Genomic DNA, 7583 nt, shown 5'->3' on the forward strand with positions numbered 1-7583 from the left:
GGTGGTGGGTAGAGTCTAGAAGGATCGAAACATATTATACGCCATATTAGATATCGACCTTTGTTTGTAGCAACTTCAAGCGTTAGCATCGTTTCTCTACTTTTGTCGTGTGCTCTGTCTTTCCCTGTCCGTGGTCCGTGTCTCTTCTCCGGATCAGAAAAATCATTTATTTTTGTGCATTAAATTTATTGTTGAGTGCTATTGGCCAACGTGAAAGAAGGAACCACTTTGCGGTGAGTAAATTTTTATATGGCGTACGTCGAACGTATTTAGTCTCCCCCATGTTTTTTCTTTTTCTTTTTTTTTTCTTTTTCTTTATTATTATTATTATTATTATTATTATTCCTGTTTTTTTTTCGTGAGAACGATAAAGGTAGGTGGTAGTTTTACATTTCTTCTCTCTCTCCCTCTCTCTGTGTCTTTATCTTAGTCTCTTTCTCTCTCTCTCTCACTCTCTTCATCTCATTTTCTCTCTTTCTCTCTCTCTCTTTTCTCTCTCTTTCGCTTATGTTATGAACCACCTTGATAATTTCAAGAGGAGAAGAAAAAAAGAAAAATACGATTCATAGTTTCATCGTCTTCGTTTTCGTCTTGGTCATCGTCATTGTCATCGTCATCGTCGAATATTTAAATTCAACGTCGGAGATAGGACTTTTTTTTTAGAATTTTTATTTTTTTTTTAGCTGCCAATGCGATGGATTGCCCTTTAGCCTCTTATTGAGGGTGACCATCGTGCGAATGTCCGAGCTTGGCCGTTACATACACGTTCTCTTTCTATCTGTTTTTCTCTCTTTCTCTCTCTCTCCCCCTCTCTCTCTCTACCCCGCGTAGTTATATACCCATACTCGTACGTATTTACCAACTTCTTAAGTACATGTTACTTCCTTTTTTGTGATTTCTTTTTTCTTCTGCTATCATTAAAAATCATTCCACTCTTTCTCTTTCTCTCTCTCACTCTCTCTCTCTCTCTCTCTCTCTCTCTCTCTCTATATATATATATATATATATATCAATCTCTTTCTCTTACTCTGAACTCGTAATTATAGTACATTTTCCTCAAATAATTAGATTTATGGATTGCATAAAAAATGAAAATAAAGGGAGTTCAACTCTTTTTATTTTAATAAAATATTCATCGACGGTGTTAATCAAAATGTTTTTTTTTTTTTTTCTTTTTTTTTTTCTCCCGATCGAATGACTTACATAAATTTCCGTGATTACACGTGTGCCATGTTGTTCGAATGATCAAAAGGAAGGTAACCAATTGTAACCATCGCGTTTGCTGTGTTTGTGATCTTGGCCTATTATTTTCTATGTCTCTATATCTTATATCAAAGTGTTTCGCGTATACGAGTACGTTCGTTCGAATAATTTATCACGTATCGTAGAATATTCTCGTGAATCTTGGAAATATAGAGATTAATTATTATTTATCATCAATAATTAATAATTTTTATCTTTCGATTAGATTTATTTATTTATTTATTTATTTATTTATTTATTTATTTATCATTTGACTCACATAGTCGTCGTCGTCATTGTCGTCATTGTCGTCATAGTCGTCATATTTATTTCTCATCAAGTCCGATGTAAATTATTTTGTTCTTTATTTATGATTAGATGACTCATGTTATTTTAATCCTATAACAAATTTATGCTTTTGACGTTTATTTCGTGTCGTCTAATAATAATAATTTTATTCATCGTACGATACATGTACATATATGTACAGATAGAAGGACTATAACGGCGTCGGTCATGTACATAGAAGAGTAGAAAGTTTGTAGGTTATGTTTCGCATCCATTTTACTTTTAAATAATTTCTCGTTCTAAGCTTTACTTACTGGTGGAGTTTACTACTACTACTACTTCTATTACTATTAGTAGTAGTAGTAGTAGTAATAGTAGTAGTATGACAGTCGTTCGATAACCCAATGTGATATCATAATGATTCATAAAAGATCCTATACATCGATCTTTAATCGTTTCTCTATGTATGCGTGCGTTAACTTTTTTCCTCGAAAATTCATCGATTTCGTTTGGTTGCGTCGTACAACGTTCTCACTATGACGAATCTAGTTTTTTTTTTGTTCTTTTCTTTTTATATTTATATATATTGATTATTCACATTTTTATAATTATTTAATCGGAAATTAAAAGCTTTTTACTTTCATTAAAGAGTAACATAAAATCTCTTGAGAATTTCCTCGTATCGCTGTTCGATATCCATTAGAAAGCTAAACGATAATACGATAACCGTGTCTGGTGGTTGAGGATATTAAAACGAGACTCTACCATTTGAGGCTTCATCTCATATAATGGCGCAATATATAGTGAGACGTTATCGGGAAAAATTGCTTTTTTCCTTTTCTTTTTTTTTTTATTCCTCTTCTTTCTTTTTTATTTTTTGTTTTTAAATCGATCCCTATTTTTAGCTACCATCAATAAAACTGTCGTGTGATTTGAACGTTGTCTTCGTTTATCGTTACCCGACGATCATTGAAATAATTGCAACAATTGGTGCAATCATATACAGTGGTGTGCATTGTGCACCGTTTAAATATACGAATGAACGAACGAACGAATTGAAATCCAGAATAATTTTCTTTTTTTCTTTTCTTTTCTTCTTCTTTTTTTTTTTCGTCTGTAAAAGATAATACGAGGAGGATTGAAAAAAATTTTTTTATTGCAAATCTCGCCGATTTGTAAAGTAAAAAAGCAAAGGAAAAAATGAAATGAGGAAAAAAAGAAAAGGAAGTAAAAAAAAAATAAGAACAGATTGATAACACGGATTCGTGTTGATCGTTATGCGTCGTATATATATATATCAATGTCACTGCTACGATAACAGGGCCTCATGTATAAAATTCAAGCGGTGTCATCCATATTAATGAAATTCTTCTTTATTAGTTCAACGGTTACGCGATTTAACGGAGCTCACGTTCACCGTAATATTTCCTGCACGCGAACTGCTTGTTATCGCTCGTATTCGTTTGATACCATGTGCCATATCATTATGTCTACTTAGAGAAATTCTTTTTTCGTAAATACGATACTAGAATTTTTTCACATTTTCATGTTCAAATTGAAAGCCACTTACGATTCAACACTATTACCGTCACGTTTTCCTTTTTTTCCTCTCTCTCTCTTTCTCTCTCTCTCTCTCTCTCTCTCTCTCTCTCTCTCTCTCTCTCTCTCTCTCTCTCTCTCTCTCTCTCTCTCTCTCTCTCTCTCTCTCTCTCTCTCTCTTTCTCTCCTTTCTTTTCCTTTCGTAATCCAAATTTTTTTTCTATTATTTGTATATTCGCAAATTTTTCAATTCGAATTTCCCGGACTTTTTTCTCTCTTCCGCCTCGAATCTATTTCTAACCTATCGTACGCGGTTAATTAATTGTTCAGTATATACGTTATAAATTTGTACGAGTTTCTTTTTAAAAAGAATTCATCCTCCCCTTCTTTTTTTACTCTTTCACACGGAAGTATTATATTAAGAGATAATTAATAAAGATAGAAGGGGGTCGAGGATCAAAAGGGAGATTATTTGAAAGTGCTTCTGTTCACAATGGTTCGCATCCTAAAGTGATTTATTATTGCAAGGTAATGAAGGCAGTGAATATAGTGTTTATCAAAATTACGCAATTTCATTGGTACAATGCCGCAGTGAGGTTATGTCAGCGACGCGTTTCGATGTACCAAAAAGCTTGACTTCGCGCTTTTTTTCTGCCGACACGTACGATTTTTTTACTTTCATTTCATTTTATTTTATTTTATCTTTTGCTTTATCTTCATTTTTTCATTCTCATTATTTCTTTTTTTTTTTTTTTTCTTTGGACTAAGTGATGTTATGGGATCAATTTTTATTCAGATCAGAGACTTCGCATCAATTTTTCTAACCTAAAAAGTCGATGCATTTCGTTAAAAATTCATGTTTCGTTTAACATATTTTCTCGTGACAATTGTCTTTCGAACATGGTTTCCAACGGTTGTACGTACGAATATACATACGTTCCGTACGTTGACACTGGTAAGCTCGTTATATTATGCATTATGCATATACGTATGTATTTAGCAGTACCGGCAATAGAGGATAGAGGAGATGGTACAGTTGATAAAATTTGCGTTCATCATTACGGCTTGTTTGCATTGTCGATTTCTCTCGGTGTCGCGAAGAGTACTGTGGATTTACCAAGTACTTCTCTCTCTCTCTCTCTCTCTCTCTCTCTCTTTCTCTCTCTGTTGGTTGATAAATTTATTGAATTTAGCTTCTCGTGAAACTAAACTCGACAATTTCCTTTCGTCAAACGGACGTATCCGTTTATTAACAAGAAACAAGAAAAATTTTTTCTATTTTTTTTCTTTTCTCTCCCTTATATCAATGTCTTGATTTGCCCTAAGTGTTTCTAATCGATAGTTGACAATTTTAATACTTAATTTTTAATAACTTAAAATTTTGAAAAAAGGAAAAGAATTATTAAGTATGTACATATATAAAATTGTTTTCTTTACATTTTTATATATATATATATATATATATATATATAATTAATTCGTATACATAAAGGACATGAAAGATTAAAAAGAAAAAGAGAAAGAGAAAGAAGAAAAGACCGTCGTCTCTTTCTTTGTATCTCTGACTCATATGATGAAAAAGCATGACCCCAGGTGGGCATTCCCAAGGGAAATGAATCTCAAATTTCAAGTGTGTAATATATATCCCCTATCTGTACGCTTTTTTTTTTATCCTCCTCGTCAGGATAGTATTTAGAAATCGTTTATCTAATATTTTCCCCGATCCTTTAAACTTAACAATATTACTTCCAAGAGGAGCAATTCTTTCTCTCTTTCTCTATCTCTTGAAATCCTTTTTCTTCGGATACGTCGTCCTGTGTCCATATATGTAAATCTGACGTCAGCACCCTCACCAGATTCGCATAAGGACGCCCACCTTGACACAACGACGACGACGACGACGACAACGAAGACGATAACGAAGACGACGACGAGGACGATGACAATGATGACGATGACGATGACGATGTCGTCGTTTGTCGCTTCTTTTCCGCATCCTTCAAATTTTATATCATTTTTTTTCTCTTTTTTTCGCTCATTTTTTTCCTTTTTTTTTTTCTTTTTTTTTTTATGGACATATTTCGTTCTAATATTTCTCTTTTATTCGTCATTGTCATATGGAAATTAGATGTTACGTTTAAATATAAATTATCAAAAATTTAAATTTAAGAGAAATAGAGATAGAGATAGTGAGAGAGAGAGAGAGAGAGAGTTGGGGGGAGAGGAGAAGAGAAGAATCGATAATCGACATTTTGATTGATTATTGATAAGACCTATATCTCTCTTTTATTCGTCATTGATCATGGAAATTAAATATTAAGCCTACATTTAAATTATCTTAATCCAAATTATCTGTATCTGAATTAAAATTCAAGAGAAAATGGGAGAATTGATAATGTTTGATACTTTTTCATTAGATCGATTATTGATATTCCTTTGATTCGATATTCGAGAGTATAATACGTAGATCGTTAAAATAGATCATTGAAAAAAGAAAAGTTTTCCGATATCGATACAAACACGCACGCACGTACGTACATACGATCGAAAGTCAAAATGAAGACCTCGAAAAAAGCCCACTCGTTCTTTAGTTTCAATGATTAGCATGCATGCGTAGGAGATAAACGTGTTTGCTACGTAAGTATTATACCTTTTGTGTTTCGTTTGAATATGAGAAATATGAATCACCATTTTCCCTGTTCTGACAGACACAGAAACATTAAATAAGAAAAAGCACAAAATCGATATATCGAGAAAACAATGTATACAATTTTTGATTTAATTCCTCTGTCTCGTTCGAGTTCAATTTCTTTAAATCGTTCAAATCATTTCAACACTTTCGAAGATATCTCTAAGTATTTTCTCGTGAAATTGGCACGAGTTCTCTTTGTCGTTCATGAGTAAAAGATTGTTCATTAAGATTGACATTTATAGCTTCCTGCATGTGCTTTAAACGAGTCTGCTTTTAACGAGTAAGTCTGACCCGACAAAAAGCTTTACTATCAATAACGATAACAACCATAAAATCAGCAACATTGACAGTAATAATAGTAGTAATAATAATAATAACAATAATAATAATAATAATAATAATAATAATAATAATATATCTATATATCTATATATAATAATTTATGATAATGCTAGTGCGGAAGAGCTCTTGGTTTCCATTTTTGACAATCTCGATTAATCAAAACCATTTTGGTTTTGGCTACGAGGAAGAATATGAAAGAGGAGGAAGAAAGAAGATCCTTATTCCTTCTTTGTCTATTCTCTTCTCTTATCTATCTCGCTCTTCATATTTTTATCTTCTTCCTTTTTGAACGATATTTACTGTGAATATAAACTACGAATTAATTTTTATTTTTATTCTAATTCTAATTTTAATTTTTCGTCTCTCTCTCTCTCTCTCTCTCTCTCTCTCTCTCTCTCTCTCTCTCTCTCTCTCTCTCTCTCTATTTCTTTCTTTCTTTCTTTCTCTGTATATTTGTCTTCTTCTTTCTTTTTCTCTTTCTCTTTCATTCTATTTATCTATCTATCTTTCCCATTTAGTGTGGAAAAACAAGAGATATTAACGTGTCGTGACTAAACTTCGTTCGACTCTGACTCAAGCAGAAGTTTGCGAAATTCATCGTATAGTAGTACTAGTAGTTGCCAACAAAAATTGTGCACGTAAGCTAGGGTGAAGACGGAGAGAAAAAGAGAGAGAGGGGGAGGGGAGGGAGAAATATATAGGTAGATAGATAGATAGATAGATACATAGATAGATTGATAGACAGATAGATAGATAGAGAGGAGGGTGATGGCTGTTTTCTCCTATTTGCGAACTAACACCATCTTCGAGATCTAATCATCACGGAAAGACTCATAACGTAACTTGTTCCTATCGACTATAAAAAGAGAGAGAAAGAGAGAAACAGAGAGAGAGAGAGAGAGAGAGAGAGAGAGAGAGAGAGAAAGAGAGAGAGAAGCAAGGTCGTGATCGTGAAGGTGTCTTCTACTTGTCCCACTTTGAGAACCCTATTCGGCGATAACTCATTACAAGACTTCGATGTTATTATTTTGTATTATTTTATATTACTTTTACTACTTTATCATTGCTATTAGTATTATTATTATTGTTATTATTATTGTTATTATTATTATTATTATTATTATTATTATTATTATTATTATTATTATTATTATTATTTCTAACCTATCGAATTTTAACCTTGTTATTTTAATTTTGATATTTATTTGTCTCTTCAACTCTTCGGACGAATTTTTGACGATGCAAATAATTGTAATGTTGATCTTGGCGTACTTTTCGGACTCGTTAAAACGACAAGATCGAACGTTCCAAAATTCGAATTAAAAAGTTATTACGATTAGAAATGTGTTAAGTTTCTTAGGTCGATGACGAGCATGTTAAATTTTACAATCCTTGAAATTTTGCCCGATCTTAATGATTTTCGTTTTTATATTATAATTCAATCCTTTTGTGCTTTGATTTTAATTGGATTGTGTCGTAT

General features: G+C 32.4%; 1 protein-coding gene across 3 annotated transcripts in view; it reads left to right on the forward strand.

Annotated features, from left to right (window-relative positions):
* The first annotated feature begins 5 nt into the window (after positions 1-5).
* The window catches only part of LOC118443520 (dnaJ homolog subfamily B member 6), a 17057-nt gene continuing 9479 nt past the window's right edge, over positions 6-7583 (forward strand). The window contains exon 1 of one of the 3 annotated variants that reach the window (XM_085658321.1): positions 6-233. The gene's annotated coding sequence lies outside the window, so the exon portion shown is untranslated. The remainder of the gene's footprint in view (positions 234-7583) is intronic. The other 2 variants (XM_035870616.2, XM_035870619.2) reach the window with 2 other exon arrangements.

Source organism: Vespa mandarinia, chromosome 7 (genome assembly GCF_050613455.1).
Source record: "Vespa mandarinia isolate Hongniang chromosome 7, ASM5061345v1, whole genome shotgun sequence".
NCBI classification, from domain to species: Eukaryota; Metazoa; Arthropoda; class Insecta; order Hymenoptera; family Vespidae; genus Vespa; species Vespa mandarinia.